This window comes from Plecotus auritus, assembly GCF_963455305.1.
Source record: "Plecotus auritus genome assembly, chromosome: 1".
Lineage (NCBI taxonomy): Eukaryota > Metazoa > Chordata > Mammalia > Chiroptera > Vespertilionidae > Plecotus > Plecotus auritus.
In genome coordinates this window covers 213086486-213112206 of record NC_137770.1, presented here as the reverse complement: position 1 = coordinate 213112206, position 25721 = coordinate 213086486, and the positions used below count along the sequence as shown (strand labels likewise).

The window sequence follows — 25721 nt, the reverse complement described above, 5'->3', positions numbered from 1 at the left end:
TTTCTGTGCCTCCTAGGGGCTACTTAAGCTCCACCTGTGGTTCAGTCCTATCCCAGTATTGAAGCAAGTCTTCTTTCTTAAGCAGGAGCTATATATGGAGCATGGAGTCAGCCTTGCTGCTTGTCTGCTTTCAGGTTTGAATTTCTACTTTCAAGTACCCCAGTTTGTCTAAGATTAAAATTCTGCCTTGTTCTCCTTATGCCAGTCATTTCAGTGATAATCCTAATATATAAAAAGCCAGGGGCTGTCACGACCCAAACAACCAGACGGAGGACAGAACAGCAGGCTGCATGGGGTGAACAGGCCGGCAAGAGGGTTAGTGAGGGACGACCAAATGACTGAACAGCAGGCTTCATGGGGTGACCAGGCTGGGAGGGGGGCAGTTAGGGGCAACCAGGTCGGCAGGGGGGGCAGTGAGGGGCAACCAGGCCACAGAGTGGGGCAATTGAGGGTGACCAGGCCAGCAGGGAGGGCAGTAAGGGGTGACCAGGACTGCGGGGTGGGGGGAGGGGACAGTAAGGGGCGACCAGGCCAGCAGGGGGGCAGTTAGGGGTAATCAGGCAGGCAGTCAGGTGAGCAGTTAGGAGCCAGTGATCCCAGATTGTGAGAGGAATGTCCAACTGCCAGTTTAGGCCCGATCCCCAGACATCCCCTGAGGGGTCCCGGATTGGAGAGGATGCAGGCTGGACTGAGACCCCCCCATGCACAAATTCTGTGCACCGGGCCTCTAGTGTTTTCATATAATGCTAGGCACTGCATTGAAACAAAAACAAAAAAAAATCATTAATTTCTGCTATTGAGTACCTACTCTGTTCTAAACACTAGTACATGTTCTTGAATAAAAGTGTATAATACCTCCCTTTACCACCAAATGGTTTAGTATTCAACAGAAACAAGACTTCAATGCATTAAATAATTAAATATAAAATAATTTAACTCGTGTGTTATAACAAATAATATAACAGCTACATTTTACCAAAAATTATATTGAATATAGTGAAATGTTAAAATGTGCAATTCATACATAAATTGCTCTTGTTGAAAGATTATATCTTCCAACATTCTGCTGAAAAGTATATAGAATTTGGTAAAAGGAAAAGAAGGGAGCACATTCCAGGTAAAAGGTTTGTTATGAACAAACACCTAGAGTATGTTGGAGAGAAATGGGAGAGAAGGTTAGACAGGAAAGGGTCCCAGATGTGAAGGAACTGGGAAGCCACGCTGAGGCTGTGGAGTTCGTCATGAAGACAGTAAGGGCTTTTAGGGGGAGACCTTTGCTCACTTCCTGGTGTCTGCCTCAGTCAAGATTCTAAATAACTTGACTTGGGAAAGAGGAGGAGCTACCTCCCCTTTTTGGCAGTTAACAATGCTTTTTGATTCCTCTAAAGCAGTGGTCGGCAAACTCATTAGTCAACAGAGCCAAATATCAACAGTACAACGATTGAAATTTCTTTTGAGAGGCAAATTTTTTAAACTTAAACTTCTTCTAACGCCACTTCTTCAAAATAGACTCGCCCAGGCCGTGGTATTTTGTGGAAGAGCCACACTCAAGGGGCCAAAGAGCCGCATGTGGCTCGCGAGCCGCAGTTTGCCGACCACTGCTTTAAAATGATGGCTGTTTTGGGAAGATAAGTAGCTGCCCTTTGGAGTAAAAGGAAAAAGAAATGCAAATTCTGTCATTCCCAGATCTGTATTAACTGGTAGACTAATAGAATGTTGCATTGGCCGATGGCCCATTGAAATTTTTAAGTAATTACAGAAGGCACGGAGCATGGGCAGCTTTTTTTTTTTTTTTTTAATCCTCACCAGAGGATATTTCTCCACTGGTTTTTAGAGAGTGTGGGAGAGGGAAAGACAAATATCAGTGTGAAACACATCTATTGGTTGCAACCGAGATACATGCCCTTGACCAGAATCAAACCTGGGACCCTTCAGTCTGCATGCCTACGCTCTACTCACAGCCAAACCGGCTAGGGCTGGGCAGCTTTATTAAGACATTACTGGTCCTTGAAAAAGACCCAGAAAACTTTTCAGAATGTGTGATGCAAAAAATTGAAACTAAAATGAAACTTTGCTTTTTTACCCTCAAAGTTAGTTTTCTAATTGCATAGCTGAATGAAGAGAAAGCAGAAGCCCATGTAAGTCTAAATGTTGTTGTTGTTGTTGTTGATGTTTTCATGGTAAACTTTACGTTGCCAGAATTTTGTTTTATTTTTTTTAATTTAATAAATCTTTATTGTTCAGATTATTACAGTTGTTCCTCTTTTTTCCCCCCATAGCTTCCCTCCACCCGGTTCCCACCCCACCCTCTGCCCTTACCTCCCCGCCACTGTCCTCATCCATAGGTGTACGATTTTTGTCCAGTCTCTTCCCACACCCCCCACACCCCTTTCCCCCCAAGAATTGTCAATCCACTCCCTTTCTATGCCCCTGATTCTATTATATTCACCAGTTTATTCTGTTCATCAGATTTTTTATTCACTTGATTTTTAGATTCACTTGTTGATAGATATGTATTTGTTGTTCATAATTTTTATCTTTACCTTTTTCTTCTTCTTCCTCTTCTTAAAGAATACCTTTCAGCATTTCATATAATACTGGTTTGGTGGTGATGAACTCCTTTAGCTTTTCTTATCTGTGAAGCTCTTTATCTGCCCTTCAATTCTGAATGATAGCTTTGCTGGGTAGAGTGATCTTGGTTGTAGGTTCTTGCTATTCATCACTTTGAATATTTCTTGCCACTCCCGTCTGTCCTGCATAGTTTCTGTTGAGAAATCAGCTGACAATTGTATGGGTGCTCCCTTGTAGATAATTAACTGTTTTTCTCTTGCTGCTTTTAATATTCTCTCTTTGTCTTTTGCTCTTGGCATTTTAATTATGATGTGTCTTGGTGTGGTCCTCTTTGGGTTCCTTTTGTTTGGGGTTCTGTGTGCTTCCTGGACTTGTAAATCTATTTCTTTCACCAGGTGGGGGAAGTTTTCTGTCATTATTTCTTCAAATAGGTTTTCAGTATCTAGCTCTCTCTCTTCTTCTGGCACCCCCATAATTCAGATGTTGGTACACTTGAAGTTGTCCCAGAGGCTCCTTACACTGTCTTCAAATATTTGGATTCTTTTTGCTTTTCCGGTTGAGTGTTTTTTGCTTCTTTGTATTTCAAATCTTTGACTTGATTCTTGCGGTCCTCTAGTCTGCTGTTAGGTCTCTGGATAATATTTTTTATTTCAGTCAGTGTATGTTTAATTTCTAGTTAGTCCTTTTTCATATCCTCGAGGGTCTCGCTAAGTTTATTGGCCTTTTCTAGGAAATTCTTGAAAAACCTTATAACCGTGGTTTTGAACTCTATATCCAGTAGTTTGCTTTCCTCCATTTCTTTCATTTGTAACCTGTTTCTTTGTCTCCGCATTTTCGCTGCTTCCCTGAGTTGGTAGAGTAGCTTTGTGTGCTAGGTGTCCTATAGGGCCCAGTGGCTCAGCCTACCCAGTTACCTGAGGTGGACACTCTTGGTGCACCCCTTTGTGGGCTGTGTGCTTAGCCTTGTTGTAGGTAAGTCTTGATTATTGTTGGTATCACTGGGAGAAATTGACCTCCAAGCCAATTGGTTGTGAGGATCAGCTGTGTCTATGCTGGGAGAACTTCTGTGCTGGAGACACCCTTATGAGACAAAACTTGCAAAATTGCAAAAGCCTCTGTGCTCAGCTTGGATGGGGCGGAGTCTCAGGGCTGAGCAGACAGCATTGGCTTCCCGTCAGCCCTGCCCTTTGAGGCCCCTGGGTCTCAGTGTCCCTCGGTAATCGCTGCAAGCACCTCTGAGAGAAAGCTGCCCTCGAGTTTCGCCCACTGCCAGACAGTCCAGTTTCTCCCCGAATGAGTCTGGGTTCCCAGAGTCTCGCCCGGAACTGTAGTTCAGCGCAGTCGGGAGCTTCCATCTCCCTCCCGCTTGAGAAAGCCAGCCACGCACTCAGCCACCAATCCTCTCCGCTCACGCGCGTCTACATACCTCAGCCTTTTGCAACTCCTCTGAGTCTCAATGTGATTTTCTCTTTCCTTCTATTTGTAGAATTTCCACTCAGCCAGCTTTCCTGTGGTTCTGGATGGTGTCTGTTCTGTCTTTTAGTTGTAGTTTTGAAATTGTTGTGCGAGGCAGCAGTTTAGGTTGCTATGCCGCCATTTTGGTTTCTCCAATGTTGTTTTTTAATTCTTTTCTGATATAGAAAGAATTATAATAAAGGTGACTATATACTTAAAGAAAAAGAAGAAGACAGTAAGAAACATCTGATGGTGTTCTGTGTGGTTTAGTGGAAAGTAAGTTGTAATAGAAGAATAAAACCCAAAAGTTCAAGGTTCGTATTTTGATCCTGCCACTCATTAACCATGAAGCTTTGGAGTCATCATTGTCATCCCTGGAGTTTCAGTTTCCTTATCTGTCACATGCAAGTACCCATCACAGAGATGTCATGAAGGTAAAATGAGAACGTGTTCTATAAGTCATACAAAAAAGTTCTCTACATATGTCAGAAATTGCAGTGGCATTGACAGTGGTAAATCAAGATGAATATACTTGTAGGCATGAGCAAAGTGAATTGTATGGGAGAAACTAGACAGGAGGCAAGCTTGTCCCAGTAGCACATGAATGGACTAAAGATAACTTGTGCTATGCTGTGTACAGGCTGGAGAAATAGCTCCAATACAGCAGAAAATTCCCAATCGAAATTAAGTGAACATATACCCTGTGGTTTCTTCACCGATACAAATGCCACTTCATGATCATCATTATAGTCGTCATTTCTAAGAGAACTACTAGTATATGCTACCTTCTGAATAAAGGGAAGCTTGCCTTTTTGTAAACTTAGCTAGGGCTAAGGCATATACCAGATTTCGGGAGCTCGTTTTCATCCCCATTGCTTGCATTGATGTCTCTGCTATGCAGTTTCCCTCTGGATGTCTTATTCTGTCTCTCCGTAATTGATGGAAAACAGGGAACAGTGTAAAACTTTGAGCAATAAAATAAAAATATCTTTTGGAAGAAAGAAAAACATGCCCTCTCTCCTGTTTGCCCTTGCCCTGGGGGCTTACTGCTTATTATTTCTTCATGTCTTTTATCTTCCCTTTAAAGCTTGAAAATAATTTGCTTCCCCTCCCATGTGTTCACCACATTAATTGCTCTGGGCAGGAAGAAGTTTCTTCAATATACATCTTGTTCCTGCTTTTGGTTTTAAGTCTATTACATACCTCAGCTGCTTTGTTGTTTAACTTCTTAATCTTCCTCTTATTCGTGTTGGGAAATGTCCTTGGTGCCACTGAGGAGATTAGGTATGGAGACTGAAAGGATCCTTAGCTCCTTTTTAAAAAGCATGCATAGCTTTTTCTGTATATAATTAACCTTGGGCGGTCATCTCTCCTTTTCCAATTGAATAACAGGTATATATCAATTGTTTGGTTAAAAAAGATGCTCTTAGCACTGCTTTCTCTGCTGGCCTGGGAGGGAGACAGGCGTGAGGCATTGTTCCTGTATCTGGGGAGCATCGAGGCCACTTGAAAAGCAGTGTTGTATTGGAAAAGATTAGACTCCAAGTCAGAAGATCTGATTCTGCAGCTAACTGGCTTTATGGCCTCGCTTGAGCTTCTTTTTCTGGAAAAATGAATGGGTTGAATCAAATCAGTGGTTTTCAAACAGTGTCTCTTAAAGATTTTTGTCATTTAGGACCTGTTTACCTTCGAGGGCTAAGTAGGTAGGGCTCTGGCTCACAGGGCCTCTTCCCAGTGCTCTAAGTCTCTTACTTTTATATAGTAGGTTTCTATATAAAATTTGCAAGAAAGTGGACCTAATGAGTCCTAACATCTCTTCCAATTCTGATTTCCATGAGCCTAAGACTTTGCTACAAAATATAAGAATACTTATCAGCACGTGCTAGATGTGTGGCATAGAATTCTGTCACCTGTCATTCAACAGTCACTACATGCCTTGCAAATTGGAGACTATCATACCTTCTGAACATCATAGATATCTTCAGTTAGGTGCTGTTTGGATTCACATCAAAATGCATGTTCAATATAATATGGTCAGACACCCTAGAAAATATAGAAAAGTAGGGGGGGAAATCTGCTAATAGATCCTCCACTTAAAGACAATCACTCTTACACTGTCCTGGGTTCCTGATGGTCATTCTGGTGTTTTATTTCTGATGTTCTGCCAAGTTGATGCCATCTTCCTGAGTTTGCACACAGTTTATATGGGAGAAAACTGCAGATAAAGCAATATGCTCTAAATCACATTTAAAATAGTGCTGTAAGGGTTGTCCTTTCCGAGGAGCAGACAAGATGGCAGAAGTGGAGCAGAAAAAGAAGCGGACCTTCCGCAAGTTCACCTACCGTGGCGTGGATCTTGAGCAACTGCTTGACATGTCTTATGAGCAGTTGATGCAGCTGTACAGTGCCCGGCAGCAGTGGCGGCTAAACCGGGGCCTGCAAAGGAAGCAGCACTCGCTTCTGAAGCACCTGCGCAAGGCCAAAAGGAGGCACCACCCATGGAGAAGCCAGAGGTGGTGAAGACACACCTGCGGGACATGATCATCCTGCCGGAGATGGTGGGCGTATACAATGGCAAGCCCTTCATTCAGGTGGAAATCAAGCCTGAGATGATTGGCCACTACCTGAGTGAGTTCTCCATCACCTACAAGCCAGTGAAGCATGGCAGGCCTGGCATTGGAGCCACCCACTCCTCCCTCTTCATCCCTCTCAAGTAGTTAATAAAAAGCAGACTTACTCAATTCTATCTAATAAAAGAGTGATATGCAAATTAACCATCACTCCACTACACCCACAAGCCAATCAGGAGTGAGCATGCAAATTAACCCAACCAAGATGGCTGCAGCCACGGAGCAAGCAGGAGGCTTGGATTTCCCTGGTAATGGAGGAAGCCAAGCTTTCCGCACACCCTGGCCGACCTAGGCCTCCACTCAAGGCTACAAAGTTTCAATTATAGAAGATAAATAAATCCCAACAAAAATGGCAGCAGCAACAGAGCTGGAGAGAGCAGGAGGCTTGAGTTGCCCCTGGCGATGGAGGAAGCCAAGCTTTCCACACACCCTGGGTGGCCTACACCTCCACTCAAGGCTACAAAGTTTTAATTATAGAAAATAAATAAATCCCAACAAAAATGCCTGCGGCCACAGAGCAAGCAGGAGGCTTGGCTTCGCTCAAGGCTACAAAATTTCAATTATAGAAGATAAATAAATCCCAGATACCAGGTCCTCCGCTTGGGTCACCAGGGGTGTGGCCGGCCTGCAAACCACCACAGGCCCCTCGCCCAGGCTGCCCCACACCCCAAGGGAACCCCCACCCTGATCCGGGACACTCTTCAGGGCAAACCAGCCGGCCCCCACCCATGCACTAGGCTTCTATCTAATAAAAGAGTAATATGCAAATTGACCATCACTCCAACACACAAGATGGCTGCCCCCACGTGGACACAAGATGGCCATCAGGGGAGGGCAGTTGGGAGGGTCCAGGCCTGCAAAGGAGGGCAGTTGGGGGTGATCAAGTCTGCAGGGGAGGGCAGTTAGAGGCGACCAGGCCGGCAGAGGAGGGAAGTTGGGGGGGACCAGGCCTGCAGGGGAGGGCAGTTAGTGGCAAACAGGCTGGCAGGGGAGCAGTTAGACATCAATCAGGCTGGCAGGGGAGTGGTTAGGGGGTGATCAGGCTGGCAGGCAGAAGCGGTTAGGGGCAATCAGGAAGGCAGGCAGGTGAGCAGTTGGGAGCCAGCAGTCCTGAATTGTGAGAGGGATGTCCGACTGCCCGTTTAGGCCCGATCCCAATAGGATCGGGCCTAAACGGGCAGTCGGACATCCCTCGAGGGTTCCCAGATTGGAGAGGGTGCAGGCTGGGCTGAGGGACATACCCCCCCACCCCGTGCATGAATTTCGTGCACCGGGCCTTTAGTAAATAAATAAATGTGCTGTAAGAATTGCAGTTGGAATCATATCAGACTAACACACTACCCTATACATTGATAATCTTTTATGTCTTGAATCTGCTCACCCACTAATTATATATAACTGAGTTATATAATCCTTTATATTGATCATATATAATTAATATGGGCCCTATATCAGTTAACTTAAAATCTACATAAAATATAAAGGATGGGAAATGAGAGAAAAGGAGAAAAAAGAAAAATAAATGCAAGATTATGGTTTTGAAAAAATACAATGGGAGTAGGGTAAGAAATTGTAAAAGCTCTTATTAGTTCATATCTGACCAGATGCCGTAAAGCAATAAATCATGGGGCATTTGTCAAGTCATGGCTTTCATCAAAAACAGATAAGACCTCTAAAGCTGAGCTGCCTGGATTTGCATAAACCACTAACGGATTATGTTTAGGAAAAATGAAATTATAGAACTTAGAAACTTGCATTTTGTGAGGTGTCTATGGAAAGATTATTTTGAAGATTATTTTTATTTCCTTAGGGGAACAGGAAATAGATTAGCATGTTTTGTAGTGCTGCCGACTCATTAAATACCAGCTCACATCTCCATCAGCACAGGCAAGTTCTTTGGGGAATAGAATTGCTCATTTTGAACAACGGTATCAGGCAAACCACTCCTAGAACTCAGTCACACAGTGTGCACTGTCCTGGACAGTGGCAGCCAGGTACTACCTGAAGGTCATACTTCAGGCGCTCAGTGTTGAAAGGACACCCTGTCCAGATGAGTCTGTTTAGCCACTCCCATGCCCACAAGTGCTAATCCACTGACAATATATTCAGCTTTTAAAACAAAGAAAAAGATTGATACATTTTACCATCTCACATTTAAAACTTTTGTGCTGCAAAATATGCCATTAGAAAGTGTAAAGGCAAAAAAAAAAAAAGTTTGCAACATATGATGTGTAGTTTATATGTTAAACATAAAAAGCGCATAATGTTGAGACCATTTTCTACCCATTGGGGCGGGGGGATATGTTGCTGTTCAGGGCGCAGGGAAATCTCAAACATTGCTGGTGGGAATATGAATTGCTATAACCTTTACATTAAAATGTAAGTACACCCTGTCCCATCAATGCCATTCTTCTTTGGAATTTGTTATAGAAATAAAAGCATCAGCACCCGAAGATAAATGAACCAAAATATTTATTTGAGTGTTGCTTGTAGTGATGTAAAAGAAAAAACTGAAACAACCTGAATGTTCATTAATAGGAGAAAGTTAAATAAATTATAGTACAGCTATTAGAAAGAATGAGTTAAATCCAAACTATCACCTGGAGGGATATGCTATATTAAATGTAATATATCTATGACGTATTTTAAAATAAAAAAAGGCAAATTGAAGTTATTTGTAGAGTCTAATTCCCTTTTTTAGTCTAATTCCTTTTTATTAAAAAAGAAAAACAACTGTTATGTTTTAATTTCTTTGTATGAATAAATAAAGAGAGCCAGGTATGAACCAATGATGAGTATGATTAGTCTTTGTTTTTGTACCTAATGTCTATTTATTTGCACATAAGGTGCTATAACAACATATAAGAGAAATGGACCTTAGGTGCAAAGAATTGGATTCATTATAACTTTTGATTCGTGACTCACTATCTTGTCAGTAAATGTAGCTGCGGAGGGGCTTATTAAGAGAAGCATGTGGAGAAACAAGGGGACATTTGGACTATAAGTACCAAGAGTTTGTGAGGACTATTTGAGAATTTGAGTTTGGGCAGGGCAACTCTTTGCTGACCTCAAAACTCTCCGAGGGCCCTTTGGGGCATTCACTTCAGTCCTGGCGAGGCCCTCCTCATCTTGCCCACCTACCAGCAGTGGAAATCAGCTCTTTGGTTGGTTGCCAAGTAGCCTGAGTGCTCCTCGTATAAAAAGGTACACCTCATGAAATTTGGACTTTATTCCTTCACCTCCCCTTGCCTGGAACAATAGTGTGATTAATCTGTCATTTGTTTGGTGTATCTCTTTATTTGGCTTATTAAGAGAGATTATCCTGTATCTTTGTGAAAGTATTACAGTTTCTGCAATGAACCACTGGCAACGACAGAAATCGTCTCTGAGTATAACTTTTGCTGCCTCTCCCCAACAAAAATAAATCTACAGATCAGAGTCCACGTTAGATGTACTCAGTTGACATATGGAAAAGGGCAGACTGAAATGCTCACCCTCTGTGGCTCTTCTCCTCAATGTGACTGCTCAGGTTTCATTAACTCCCATTTTTAACCTGGTGGATTTCCATCTATTTGCAACCAAAAGGCCTTGACTAATACAGATACCGAAAGTACAAGTTCATGCATCTTTTTATCTGGCCAGCAAGCCAATGGCTTAAATCTCCCAGGTATATCTATTTCTGAAATTCCGTTTACTTGAGTTTTCTATTTCTTGGCTCAGTTAATATTTAGCCACTGAGGGAATGAGTGATTAAAAGTAACCAAGGTGAATTATTCCTCCTGATTTCTCTGCTTCTGACTTCACTGAGGGATTTTCACTTCCAGTTGAAAACTAGCATTTCTCTTTTTCATTCAATAAGTGAATATATAACTAGCAACTGCTGTGTTGCAGGCATGATTTATAGATGCCAGGAATGTAAAGATAAATAAGACACGGACCTTGTCCTCCAGGAGCCCACAGGTTAGCAAGTAAACTGGTGACTACTATATAATAAATGATACTTAAAGGGAACGCTGGGTGCAGCACCTGATCAGCCTTTGGGAGAGCTCTGAGAGATGGTCAAGGAAGGCTTCCTGAAGGAGCTGACCCCGGAAATTAGTTTTGAAGGATGAGTAGGAGGTAGCCAGAGGGAGAAGCTGAAGACGGTGTACCATGAACAGGGCCTACCATGGGCAAAAATAAAGTAAAAGAGAGTGCAGTTTTTTTTTTATGCCAAATTATAGTTTTTATATAAAGTTTTATTTTGAAAAATTATCTTTCAGAACGAAGAGAGTTGACTTAACCTGCAGGTCTTTAAAAACCCTTTTTTTTTTTTTTTTTACGGAGTGCTCTCTCAATTACTTTATTTTGGACCACATAGAATTGTTTGGGAAAGACACAGTGGCCCATGATTGCCTCTGTCACCACTGGTTTCTATGTTTATAGAGGTTGTTTGACAAAAGAAGCAAAGAAATTCAATATAGATTTAGTAAATATTTTGGGGGGTGGGAGTGGGAAATGACTTCACAATTGCAAATCTTAGATATCATTACAAATAAGCCTTTTAAAAATCACTTTAAAATGAAATACAATTAGTGGTTACTTTGTGGAGAATCATGAGTATATACCCACAGGATGAACGGAAAAATAGAACTGTTCTTATTTTAAGCAAATGGATGTTTGTGGCATGAGATAAAATTTCCAGTGATAGCATCATGTACAGATGAAAAAAATACTTGTAGTTTCAAGATAGCAAAGCCATTTTCACTTCCTTCTCTTTTTTCAATAAAGAGAACAAGAAACAGAAAGGCAGATGTTACTTTGGAGGATGCTAGGATTCGTGAAGATTGAAAAGTGACAGAGAAATGCTAAGAGAGCAAAAAGTTCCCACAATGCAGGTACCCAAAGAACCCGTGAACAGCTTAAAAATAAATGCATCAGAGGCCAATGGAGACAGGGGTGGGGTGGGAAGCTGAGAATGGGGAGTTCAGGAGAAAGTCTGTCCGAGGAGCAGTTGTACCCCATGGCACACATAATCAGGCCTCCTCCACCCCCACATAAAATCAGAAGTTTATTATTTGGAGGAGATAAAGCAGAGGTCCGCAGACTCTGAGATTTCAGGCACAGAGGAGGTGGGAGTGAGGAGCTCGAGCTTGGACACCAGACAGTGAGTACCAGCAACCTGGATGTGCAGAAGTTGAAGAATCTATCTCTAGAGAAAATGACCACCCCAGAGAAAAACCTGGAGATAATGGCATTTGAGAGGCCCTAAGTTGGAGAAGACGCTAATGTCCCCCGTTCTATTCTGACTCTTACCCTCTTTACTGATAGAACACCCCCAAGTTTTGTCAAGGAACCTGGCTGCCTAGGTAGGACTATATTTCCCAGGATCCCCTGCAGTGAGGTTAGACCAGTGGTCGGCAAACTCATCAGTCAACAGAGCCAAATATCAACAGTACAACGATTGAAATTGCTTTTGAGAGCCAAATTTTTTAAACAACTTCTAACGCCACTTCTTCAAAATAGACTCGCCCAGGCCGTGGTATTTTGTGAAAGAGCCACACTCAAGGGGCCAAAGAGCCGCATGTGGCTCGCGAGCCGCAGTTTGCCGACCACTGGGTTAGACTACTAACTGAATTCTTATCAGTGGTCTGAGCAGCTTCTACTTCACTGCTTTAAAAGAAACTTGCTTGTCTTCCCCTTTCTCTCTCCCCTTCAAGGGTAGGGTGTGGGTGTGATGCTGGTGAGGCAAGGACAAGACCCTGGGGACAGGGGAGCAGCAGATAGAATAGAAAGAGCAGCAGCACCCGCCTATGCAGCACCACTCATCAACTATGGAATGTTAAAAGAGAAAGAAACAAACTCAACTTGTTAGAGTTGTTCTGTCTGGGGGCCTCTTCGATGTAGCAACTTAGCCTGTAACCTAACGAATGTGCTACATTTTTCTTTAAACAAACATGTGGCTTTTTGTCTAAATACTCTAGAGCGAAGCCTACCCGTTCATATTTAGTGCTTCATCCTATATCAGCCGTGGGCAAACTACGGCCCGCGGGCCGGATCCGGCCCGTTCGGCTGTTCTATCCGGCCCGTGGAGCCGAAAGAGTGGAGGGTTCTCTTGCTCTCCCCTCCGCTCCTTTACTTTGAATTTATATTAGTTCACACAAACACTCCATCCATGCTTTTGTTCCGGCCCTCCGGTCCAGTTTAAGAACCCATTGTGGCCCTCGAGTCAAAAAGTTTGCCCACCCCTGTCCTATATAATAAAAGCCCAGTGACCGAACAGCGGAACAACCACAACAACCGGCCAACCAGTCGCTATGACATGCACTGACCACCAGGGGGCAGATGCTCAACACAGGAGTTGCCCCTGGTGGTCAGTGCGCTACCACGGTGGGAGTGCCACTTGGCTGACCGGGATGAGCAGCTGCTCCCGCTGCAAACACCGGGCCAACGGGCAGGAACCCAGGCTGCGATCATCATCTCCTCGCCCCAGGCTCCTCCTCTTCACTCCCTGCCACCGCCTCCTGATGCCCGCAGGCTGCACAGTGCCGCCACTGCGCTCACAGAGCTGACCCCAGAGGCTGGGAGGCAGGTTCATGGCCGCTGCAGGACTGAGGCCTGCTCCGCTGCCTCTAGGTGCTATTGTCCCTGGGCCCAGCCCCGACCGGGTCCCCTGGAGAGGCGAGTGTTCCGGCTCCACCTAAGATGCTGGACCAGGGAACAGCTGTTCAGAGGACAGGTCCACAGCCACTCAGCTGACCAGGATGAGCGGTGTTCCCACAGTGGGCCAATCCACAGAGGCCACGCCCCCCACCAGTGCACGAATCCTGTGCACCAGGCCTCTAGTTATTAAATAAGAATGGACAGCTAAGAATCAGTAGACATTTGATTAAAGCATCCAGCATGAAAGGCAGCAACCCAAGTGAAGAAGCAGGAAAAGGGAACTCGGAGGACTTGGAAGTAATGCAGGGAGCGGAAGAAGACTTCAAAGAAAATGTCCTCAGAGATAAGAGAAAGATACTGTGCACATGAAGAAAGCAAATTGCTATTCATTCAGAGGATAAAAAAGAACTCTTGGAAATTAATCACTTAAGAGTCAAGTAGTTCCATAAAACTGTTGGAAGATAAAGTTGCAGAAATTTCCCCCAAAAAATAAAATTAAAAACAAAAGGATGGGCAGTGGTGAGAGAATATAAAAAGTGGAGAATATTACATTGAGTCTGATATATTACTAATAGGAGTTTCAGAAAGAGTGAGGAGAGAAAATAGTAAGGATAATTATCTAAATTAGAATATTTTTGATTTATAAAATATCAGAATTGAATAGCATGGTATTTCCAGATTGATATATTATTTAACAAAACTATAGGCATTATTAAATTAATGTAATATTTTTAATTAATACATTTTAAGAACATATTTGACTGTTTTTCTTTTCTTTTTTTAATCCTCATCTGAGGGTGTTTTTTTCCATATTTAGAGAGAGTGAAAGGAAGGGGGAGAGACAGGAGAGAGAGAAACATTGATGTGAAAGAGACACACCAATTGGTTGCCTCCCACACACTTACCTTAACTGGCCAGGGATCAACCTAAAACCAAGGCAGGTGCCCTTGACTGGAATCGAACCCAGGACCTTTCCGTCTGAGGGCTGATGCTCTATCCACTGAGCCAGACTGGCTAGGACCACATTTGACTGTATTTCAACTAAATCCCTAAAGTATTATACAGGGTAGGGCAAAAATATGTTTAAAATTGTGAGTATGCAAAACACAGAGTTTATTCTTATATTATTTATTATTGTATTACTAGAGGCCCAGTGGACGAAATTCGTGCACAGAGGCGGGGGGTGTCCCTCAGCCCAGCCTGCACCCTCTCCAATCTGGGACCCCTCGAGGGATGTCCGACTGCCCGTTTAGGCCCGATCCTACTGGGATCGGGCCTAAACGGGCAGTCGGACATCCCTCTCACAATCCAGGACTGCTGGCTCCCAACTGCTCGCCTGCCTGCCTGCCTTCCTGATTGCCCCTAACCACTTCTGCCTGCCAGCCTGATCACCCCCTAACCACTCCCCTGCCAGCCTGATTGATGCCTAACTGCTCCCCTGCCAGCCTGTTTGCCCCTAACTGCCCTCCCCTGCAAGCCTGGTCACCCCTAACTGCCCTCCCCTGCAGGCCTGGTTCCCCCACAACTGCTCTCCCCTGCAGGCCTGGGTCCCCTGCAACTGCTCTCCCCTGCAGGCCTGGGTCCCCCACAACTGCCCTTCTCTGCAGGCCCGGTCACCCCCAACTTCCCTCCTCTGCCGGCCTGGTCACCCCTAACTGCCCTCCCCTGCTGGCTTGATCGCCTCCAACTGCCCTCCCTTGCAGGCCTGGTCCCTCCCAGCTGCCCTCCCCTGCTGGCCATCTTGTGGTGGCCATCTTGTGTCCACATGGGGGCAGGATCTTTGACCACATGGGGGCAGCCATCTTGTGTGTTGGAGTGATGGTCAATTTGCATATTACTATTTTATTAGATAGGATAGAGGGAAATGCCGCAACCCTTTAATACAGTTCCTCATGTTGTGGTATTATTTATTAATTATTGTATTATTTTCCATATGAACAACATAAACCTACTTTTACCCACCCTGTGTATGTAAGTTGACTAGAAAGTCAAAAGTGTTTATTAGCTTTTGCCTTTTTATGTTTTAACAATAGACAACTGAAACTCAGCTGCTATACATCAGTATGGCTGTATTGGTTGGTAAAATTCAGAAATACTCTGCACTCACATCTCCCAACCCCCTGAATGCTTCCCTCCCTCAACACCCTACTGTGGTAAGGCTTCCTTGACAACCCTGACAGTCCAGCAACTAACAGGTTAACACCTGGCCCAGAAGTGGGCCTCCAACACCCCCTCGCAGGCCTGTAGCCATCCTGTCTGGTCTGACTGTTACAGCTCCTGAAGCCACATTTCCCACAAGTCCAGTGCCACTCCTTGCTGAGGCCCTGGCAACCTGCTCTGACACTCCATCTACTCACTGCTCCCTGACTCCCTCCGTTTCTCACCTTCATGCTCATTATTCTGAAAGAGATTTCCCTGATTTCTGAATATCTCATGTTTTATTCATCCTTCCTTTATGCGTTCATTTTCCCTTGTACCAGAAAGCCTTCCTTATCTTGAAATGATAATTCCCTCCTTGAAACAACCATCCCCTTCTTGTGGAACATACTACTTCTTATACTAGGGGTATCCTAGTGCTTCCCCTCAAGTCTTTTTCATAGTGGACAGGCAATAAATAACTGCTGAATAAATGGAAGTATGAATGTAAATTAAAGGACTCTACCAATTATCTTTGGAATACAGTTGCTAGCAGTTCTATCACTTCTCTTGAATGGCTATGTAGAATAATCGAAGATTTCCCCAATAATCTCTCTGGGTCTGATTCCTATTATATAATATTCACTTCATACCAACAAAAAATAAAAAATAAAGCAACCAAAAACAAACAAATGCAGAAATGTTTGCTGATTTTCTGGACTAAAGCTTTTGGTGCTTTCAAATTGTGTTTTGGTCATCTCTCTTTAGCATAAAATGGTGATGGTAATTTTCCATTTTCTGTGCTGACTTCAATCTTTCCGAAATGCTAGAGCAGAGCTTTTTCTTGTAAGGAGTGCTGCACAGTTTGCGGAACTGCAGCAAATCGAGCTCCTATTGTGACTGGCAGCAGAGGATGAGTCATGGCTTTGGCTGGGACAAGTGTTTCCCGGAGTCAGATGCAGGAGCAGAATGGTACCTTGCTACTGATAATGTCTCTCTAACACTCACTCTCCCATTGCCCTTCATAGAAGTGAAGTAAAAATCAACTTGCAATGTTTGGTTGAGATTGCAAATAATTTGCAATGAAGTCTTTGTTATCTGGACAGATTTTATTTTCCTGGCATGCATCTAATTGCTTTTTCTCTCTTCTTGTAAATAAGATTCAGGCAAAATAAGATTCAGGCAAAATACTGGCTATGATAGGTTCCTCAGGTGATGACTCTGACTCAGTCTCTTTTTCCTGGAATCTGTGTCTGGCATTTGCCCTACGTACATTCTGATGGAGAGGGGGATGGGCAGGAGTGGAGGCCTTGGCCAAGGTCTGCAGGGTCCATAAGGCTTTGATTGCCAGCCCCACCCTGCCTGCCTGAGCACCCATGCTCTGCAGTGCAGTTCTCAGCAAAGCTTTATTTTGTCAGAGGGGAAATATAACTTCTCTGATACGCTATTTTCCTATCCTCTGAAGCTAGAAAATGCTGAATGGAACTTAAGTATCTAATCTCTTCCCCCGCACTTCCCTTCCTTTTTTATTGATATCTTTTCATGAAAGATTATGTCTCTTGCCCTGGCTGGTTTGGCTCGGTGGATAGAGCGTCGGCCTGTGGACTGAAGGGTCCTGGGTTTGATTCCGGTCAGGGGCATGTACCTTGGTTGCGGGCACATTCCCAGTGGGAGGTATGCGGGAGGCAGCTGATTGATGTTTCTCTCTCATCGATGTTTCTGGCTCTCTGTCCCTCTCCCTTCCTCTCTGTAAAAAATCAATAAAATATATTTTTAAAAAAGAAAGATTATGTCTCTTCACCTGGGGCCATAGGTGGGAGGTGAATGTAGATGAAGTGAGTTGAGGTATAGATAACCGCTGGGGCAAGAAGGAGAGCAGGCAGGGTAGCAGGGAGGGCAGTTACACTGTCGCATACACCGCTTCTCAGAGCAACTGTCAGAGGCAGAATCCCGAGCTGAAGACTCCACTGGCCGTTTTCTCCTTACTGGAATTAGAACTACATCGAGAGCCAAGCCACCGGTGCCTGGACTCAGCCTGAGTCACACCGCAGATGTTCTTATAGTAACCTACCAGGTGCCCTGCTGAGCTCATCAGGTGGGCCATGCACGCATCCTCCCGTTTGGCATTGTCTTTGACTGGGATAAAGTACCCATGGAAGCGTCTCTTGTTTGACTGGGAAGCTTTAGGCTTCTGTCAGTGCAAAAGGTAAGTGCGTGAAATGTGAAGGAAGGCCCAGGCCTCATCCTCTGAACTGGGAAATGGGCAGGAGGCTCGGGGGTGTGAAACAGGCAGTCAGTGTTACCCTTAATAATGACATCAGAGGGTGACCTCCAGCTTCTTGCCTCTATGGCCATTTTCTACAAAGATGTATCCCCAAGTACTCTGTTATTATTTAGTAAAGTACTTAAATTCTCAAAAATGTTAGAATGCATTCAGAGTTAGCCCCCTATAAGTCCTTCCCGTTAACGTGCCTTTTAATAAGCTTTGTTGAATATGAGAGAAAGGGTGCATTGTCCCTCTGGCAAGGGATTGCATGTAACATAGCACTCTGTGGTGATTTGTCATGGAGCTTGTGCGAAAAGTAAGGCTAAGGGCCACAGTGGCGTGAGACCCTTTGGTAAACTATAGTCTCTCTTTCTACCTCATAAGCTGAGTTGAGGCACAGATGTCATCAGTGTCTTTTGAAGCTTTTAAGTCTCTCTGCTAGATCCGTCCTACACAATGATTGATAGCCTTTTCTCACCTGGCCTTATTTCCTGTGTTGTGAACTACTTTGGCAGTTGTGTGGCCTAGCAGTTGTTGAGTGGCAGCTGACAGTAACTCTGGAATCTATAGGGAAGCCCATTTTGCCCGACTGCCATGGCTCAGTGGTTGAGCGTCAACCTCTGACCCAGGTCGATTCCCTGTCAGGGCACATGCCCAGGTTGTGGGCTCGATCCCCACTGTGGGAGAGGGTGCAGGAGGCAACCAATCAATGATTCTCTCTCATCATTGATGTTTCCACCTCCCTCTCCCTTCCTCTCTGAAATCAATAAAAATATATTTTTAAAAAATAAAATAAAGAAAAGCTCATCTTGGCTTTTAGAATTACACGAGGGATCTCAACTCCTTTCCTCTCCCCCCATAGTTGGAAGCCTTTCCGTTAGTAAGTGGGAGAGGGAAACTCACCCAGAGATTCGGTTGGGTTTTGCACGGGACACTTGGTACTTCCACAGGCCAGCGCAGGGAGAGTGTGTTCTGCAAGGCTGAGGACTCTGTGTGCTGCACCCCCAAAATAAATAAGCAAATGAATAAAACATCACGGCAGCGCCAGAATGTGGAAGTAATCTTTCAAGTGGCAGGGCTGTGGGACCATCAGGGAATACTCGGCATATCGCCCTGATACAGGCTCTTCTTGCAGACAGACCAGGAGCGTGACTGTTTCCCACAGAAAAGTCAGGGGCGTTGGGGAGCGCAACTTGTGTTCAGAGAGCTTCCTGCACTCAAGTTATTAGAAGATATTTCTCGAAATAACCTGTCCTGAGTCAGCACTGGTGTTTTCCTAGGAAAAGTGCACATTTGAGGGAACTGGTGGCGCTCAGACACACAAGGCTGTGTTTTACTGGCTGGTTTTCTCAATGGTTAGAGCAACGGCCTACGCACCGAAGGGTTTCCCGTGTCTCTCTTACATAGATCTTTCTCTTTCTCTCTCTTTTTCCCTCTGTCCCACCTGCTCTCTCTAAATATCAATGGAAAAAATATCCTCTGGTGAGGATTAACAAAACAGAAAGACTGTCTTTTAAACTTTTGGCAATCTGCTCACTTTCAATGAGCTAGAACCACAACTCAGACAGGAAGTAGTTGTGAAGTGTCTCTGCTCCCACCACAGTTGGGTCAGTAGCATAAGGGGTGCAGGGAAGCAGAGGACAGGAACACTGCCCTCATGGAGCTTCTACTAAACTTGGAGAGACAACATACGCATGGATTTTTAACTGTTAAAGTCCAATCAGGGCTCTACGAATTATTTAGAGGCACTAAATTTCACCTCTCCGAGCCTCCATTTCCTTATCGCTAAAATGTGGGAAAGAACTTAACAGAGTGATTGTGAGATATTGCATGTAAAACTTTAAGCCTAGCACACACCCAAAGTTTAATAAAGTTTGCTGGCATTATTATTTATGGGGAAAAATAGTATTTGACCCCTCTGTTATCAACTTCATTTAATTACTAACATATTATGAAATATCTTTGTATCCTCTGTAAGCATTGGGAATCTATCATTAATAGGTCTAAAGTTTTCTTGAATTTACTCATGTCTTCATTCTGTGAGTTTTGGAGGTTAATGACAAGTTCCCAAGTTTTCCACACGGTGTGTGAAGGAGCATTATACAGTACTTCCACTTAACGGTTCCAGAATGATCTTTCCCAGTTGTTTGCCTGATACCCTAGGGCAGTGGTTCTCAACCTTCCTAATGCCGCGACCCTTTAATACAGTTCCTCATGTGGTGGTGACCCCCAACCATAAAATTATTTTCGTTGCTACTTCATAACTGTAATTTTGCTACTGTTAGGAATCATAATGTAAATATCTGTGTTTTCCGATGGTCTTAGGCGACCCACAGGTTGAGAACCGCTGTTGTAGAGCCTAAGACCATCGGAAAACACAGATATTTACATTACGATTCATTAATTACAGTTATGAAAATAATTTTATGGTTGGGGTCACCGCAACATGAGGAACTGTATTAAAGGGTCGCGACATTGGAAAGGTTGAGAACCACTGCCCTAGGGCTTCATCAGTACTGTGGCTATTGGTCTAGGGAAGGAGTCCCTGAGACACAGAGGGAGAGGAATGGCGTGTTCCTCAGCTGCCTGCCTTTGGAGCCGAGCACCTGCCTCATTAGGTGGCTGGAGATGAGTTCAGAGACCTGGTTTCTACACGCGGCATCTGACCTTGGTCAGCTAAGTTAGCTTCTCTAGTCTGATGCAGAAAGCAAGTAGTGACTTCACCGCCACTCCCATGTCTTTGAAATTGTCCTAGGGAAGGCGCTTGAAAAATATCAAGTTATACGATTCAGGGGAAATGAATCTGGTGCGTGCAGATTTGATGTCCTGCATGAAATTTTATAGTGAAGGCATCTTTTATTGAAGGTAGAGCATACAGAAAAGGTAAAGCATAATCCTTTTTTAAGGTTATGTCACAAATTATGAGTTTTTAAGTTATGCTCCAACACCAAGCTCATCAGCCACAATGTCTTGAGCTTAATAGCACTTTCTTTCTTCTTCAATTAGGAAATGGGAGATTTTGTTGCTCTCTGAAGATAGAGTTTCCATACTTGAGAAGCCAAATGATCAAAGCCAAAATAGAGACTTCAGCAGCACGAACATTGGCTCTGGCTTTGGCAGTGCCTGGGAGCTTCGTTAATGGCTTTGGCAGCTCTCAGCCTGTTTTTGCATGCAGTGCTTTCTCATCTTCATTCAGCCAAAGCGACTGCCACGTATGCAATGGCTTGTGTTGATAAACAGTTGTTGACTCTTGCATCAGAATGCCCCACTTACTGGGAAATGTGGTAATTTTCCTTGATTGGCATTTCTCAAATATTTTTGTCTTGGGTCTCGAGCAAGAAATGTTTTAGATTAGAACATATGTGTGTATAAAGTTGTGTATACACACACACAAACACATATAAACGAAAAACCCTGAGTGGCTAGAAACAAAAATTTCATGAAACAGTGCTCGATTTTGTATTCCACTCTATTCTTTTCTACTTTGTTTTCAGGGACTCTGGGTCGTGGGCCACTAAATTGATTGCAGGGTGCACTAAATGGACTGTCACACAATATTTGGAGAGCACTGATCTTAGGATTGCCTTTAGTCCAGACCTGCCCTGGGCTTCACATGCCCTTGAGGGAAGACTTTATACCATCTTTCTAGCTCACCTCCACCCATATACACACATACACCATCATGACCTTCACCCCTACCCCTAAGCCCTTAGACCTTCAAGTAGAGAGAGTCCTGTCAGCTGCTACCAGGGCTTTTTTCACCCAGCAAGACTCCACTTTTTCTCATAGGAGGCCAGAATCCTGAAAACTTTGTGAATTTGAAAATCAAGTTATTAATTTATTTTGTACTAAATTTACTAATTCTTCCTCCTAGCTGGCATCAGGAACTCAATAATTCCTGTGATATGCCAGTGCTAGCTCGGTGCTCTGCGCACAGTAGGACTGCAGGAAATATTTGTTCATCAGTCCTAGTCCCAGATCTGTGATGAGCACTATGGAAACAGGGCTTTTGCAGAGGTAGTGCTGATCTGTGGACAGAAAAACACTGCTTCGCCATAGATGGGCTGAGTTTAATAGACAGGATATGAAGTTGTAGGATTATTAGGTGGAGTAAGAGTCTAGGTAGGGTATACATTCCTGGATATACAAGACACCAAGAAAAGCAGGCAAATTCAGGGCTAGCAAATCTGAATCTACTAGAGCAGAATTGATCAGCAACTAAAGCTGTCTTCATTGGTATCATTGGCCCATAAGTCAGAGGCTGTCTGAGGCCATCTGACTTTGTCCCTCAGAACTTAAAAGGAACCTTGAGTGGCTAACGTCACTGATATCCTAGAAGTGTGCCTGAAGGCAGGTCCATGTGTATTGCCCAGATTTGAGGCTCACATGTTAGTCACCTTTCTCAAAAAATCACTGAGTCAGACCCAAGGATGGCAGTGAGGAGGTGGGGCTTGGGGATTCAGTTCTAAGACCTTCTCCATCAGCATTGTCATTCCTAGGAATAGGGACCTGGATCCTGACATGAAGAGATGGAATGACTTGGCTCTCTTTTACGGACGTGCAGACTACGTTACTGCCTCTCCCAAGCCCTGAAGGTCCTTACTTTTGCTAAATAAATATGGTGGTAACAAAACCAGCATAATTTGGAGACCAAACAGGAATGGAGGAAGCATAATGGATATAATTAATAGATAATTTATGAAAAGAGTAATAAGTTTTACAAAGCCAATATACAGGGTGTCCCAAAAAATGTATACACACTTAATAACTGATAGCTCAATTGATGTTTCTTTCTTTTCAGATTTAACACATTGGAATTAATAATTATTCAAAGTGTGTATATATTTTTTTTGGGGGGGAAACCCTGTATATTGAAAACTTGCCTAGCTTTTTAAAGAAACAGTTCATAGAACTTTAGAATGGGGAGGGACTTTTGATAGTATGAACTTTAGTTGCCCCGTTTTACAGGTGTGGAAACTGAGGTCCCAAGAAGCTAGAAAATGGCAGGGGTGACTAAAGAAACACAGATTTGTAAGATTCTGGGGCGTGTTTCCCCACCTTCACATGACCGGTTGAAATGAAGAGCATTTCTCATTGTTGTTAAGAAATAGTGTCCAGAATAAGAAGGTTCTGCCATAGGTCCAGGCTGCTGTGCAAACTGCTCTGCCATTTGGGCCATGTGATCCAGCAGATCCAATGGTGCTTGAGGTGTCACTGACAGAGAGGGATGCCATGGGGAGCCTTTGGCAGGTCCCTATTCGTTAATCTTAGCACTGGCCCTTTCCGTTTTGGAGCAAAACCCTACCATCCTCTGCAGATTACTCACTTTTTGAGAAACAGCTTTTGTCTTGCTAATGGGCATTAGTAGAAACTGATAGCTTAACCATGGGCCACCACGTTATCATATGACCTGAGCTACCCATCATGAACTGGGTGTTGTCTGACCCACCAAGCCATAAAGCTGGGTGTGCTTTGCAGCACTTCCTTATCCAAAGGTAGTGGTATACAGTGAACACCAGAAATTACAAGAGGCCAGGGAGATTCTCCCTGCAGCCTTCAGAATGACTGTGGCCCTGCTGACACCTTGACTTTGGACTTCTAGACTCCAGACCTGTGCGAGAATACACTTCTGTTGTTTAAAGCCACCCAATTTGTGGCAGTTTTTAACAGCAGCCCTAGGAAACTACTACCCTGGAATCAGCTATAATCCCAAGTGTTTTTTATTTGAACTATGACCAGTTTACCGCATTTTCATTCTGTATTGTACACGGAAGTTTTTTAAGTGAAACTTATGACATTAAAAAGAAAAATAAGTGATATATGTGAGATCAGGTCCTTGAAAGCACAAGTAAGTTGCATGAATACCCATGGTCCCCACTCCTGCTGCACTGCCTTCTCTCTCTCAGTCTGCACCTGTGACCTGGTGGAGAGTTCCCTGTGACTAGTTGACTGAAGAAGAACAAGCTCAGGCCTGGCTTATGGATGGTTTTGCATAATATTCAGGCACCACTTGAAAGCTGTAATGCTTTAGCCCTATTCTGGGATGTCGCTGAAGGACAGTGGTGATGGGAAATTCCCCCAGTGGCCAGAACATCCATCAGTACATCTGATTGTTCATTTTGCTTATAAGGAGAAATAGCCAGAGGTACAAGTCTGTAACAATTCATAGGCAGTGGCCAGTGGTTTGGCGGTTGGTCATGGACTTGGAAGGAATATGATTAGGAAATCTGTTGACAGAGGGGTCTGGGGAAGAGGTGTGTGGATAGACCTCTCTGAATGGACAGAGGATTTAAAGATATTTGTGTCTCATATGAATGATCACCAAAGTAGGACTTCAGGAGAATTTTAATAAGTCCACAGGAGGACCCATTCTGTGGCTGCTTGTCAGCCTCTTTACCCAGCCACTTTTCAATGGCCCTATGAAAAATGGCTCTGGTGGCAGGTATAGAATTTATTCATGAGCTCAGCAACATTGACCCACTCGCCAAGGCCAACAGAGACCAACACTGCGTCCTCCATATAGCATCATCCCCTGGGGTGATCAGCTACCTACCTGATGCAGATTGATCACATTGGACCACTTCCATCGTGAAAGGAGCAGGGCTTTGTTCTTACTAAAATAGATACTTACTCTGGATATGGATTTACCTTTTCTGTATGCAGTGCTTCTCCCAAAACTATCATCCATGGGCTTACGGGATACCTTATCCACTATGATGGTATTTCACACAGACATCACTTCTGCCCAAGGAACTTGATAGGCCATGCTCATGGCATTCACTGGTCTCACCACACTCACCATCATCCTGGAGCTGCTGGCTTCACAAAATAGTGGAATGGCCTTTAGAAGACTCAGTTACAGTGCTGGCTAGATGGCAATATTTTGTCGGGCTGGGACTGTGCCCTCTAGGATGCAGTATTAGTCAGTATCCAAGCTATGGAGCTGTTTCTCTCATAACCAGTCTTCATGGTTCCAGGAATCAGGGGCTAGAAATAGGAGTGGCTCCATTCACTATTAATTACCCTTAGTGACTCGCTGGGAACACATTTGCCTCCCATCCCCTTGACTTTAGGTTCTGCTTGTCTAGAGTTCTTAGTTCCAATGGGAAGAATTTTTTTCACCAGGAGGCACAACAGTGATTCATCCCATTAAACTGGTAGTTGAGACTGCCAGCAAGCCTCGTTTAGCAACTCATGCCTCTCAGTCAACAGGCAAGGAGGGTTACTGTACTCACCAGAGTGATTGACCTGCCTACCAAGGGAAAGTCGGGCTGCTCCCACACAGCGGATGTCAGAAAGAGTGTGTCTGGAAAACAGGAGATCCCTTAGGGCATCTCTAGTGCTCCCACGTTCTGTGAGGTAATCAAAAGCTGTGACAACCCAATTCAGGACAGCTAGTGGCCAGGTTCTTCAGGAATCCACATTTGGCTCACCAGGCAAAGAATCACAACCAGCTGAGGTCTTTGCTGAAGGCAAAAGGAATGTGGAATAGGTAGAGGGAGAATATGGTCTTAAGACCAGCTATGACCACATGATCAGCTGCAGAAACAAGGACTATAATAGTTAAGGGTATTTCTTCTTTATTTTGTTATGAATGTGTTCATGTATATATGTATGTATATATATATAAAACAAATATTTTGTTTTCTTCCATCTCTTATCTCCTTCTAACCTGACAGCAGATGTATTAAATAAGAACTTTGTATCTCAGTATATACATTACAGGAGAAGCGTAACCATCAGTCACCCAGGGACTTCGCATCCTCATCTGAAAAACATGTTAGTGTGTTTCCAGATGTACGTGGGATATTTGTATCATGTCAGTGGAAGTTATATTGTTTTGTTGTTGACTTTTTTGGGAAATTAAGTATGGTTTAAGGAGATATGCATGGGTGCCAAGTGGACAAAGGGTGGAGTGGGATGGTCATTACGATGGGTCAACTTGGCTAGGCTGTAGTCCCCAGTTTTGTTTGTTTTTTAATCCTCATCCGAGGATATGTTTATTGATCTGAGAGAGATGG

At 43.9% G+C, this 25721-nt stretch overlaps 1 protein-coding gene and 1 pseudogene across 5 annotated transcripts in view; both read left to right on the top strand.

Moving 5' to 3' along the window:
* CRACD (capping protein inhibiting regulator of actin dynamics) overlaps positions 1-25721 on the top strand; it is a 227879-nt gene that overhangs the window by 145523 nt on the left and 56635 nt on the right. The gene's annotated exons all lie outside the window — the stretch shown is intronic.
* On the top strand, positions 6310-6743 carry LOC308250532 (small ribosomal subunit protein uS19-like; annotated as a pseudogene). The gene has a single exon. The product of its transcript is annotated as a small ribosomal subunit protein uS19-like (transcript).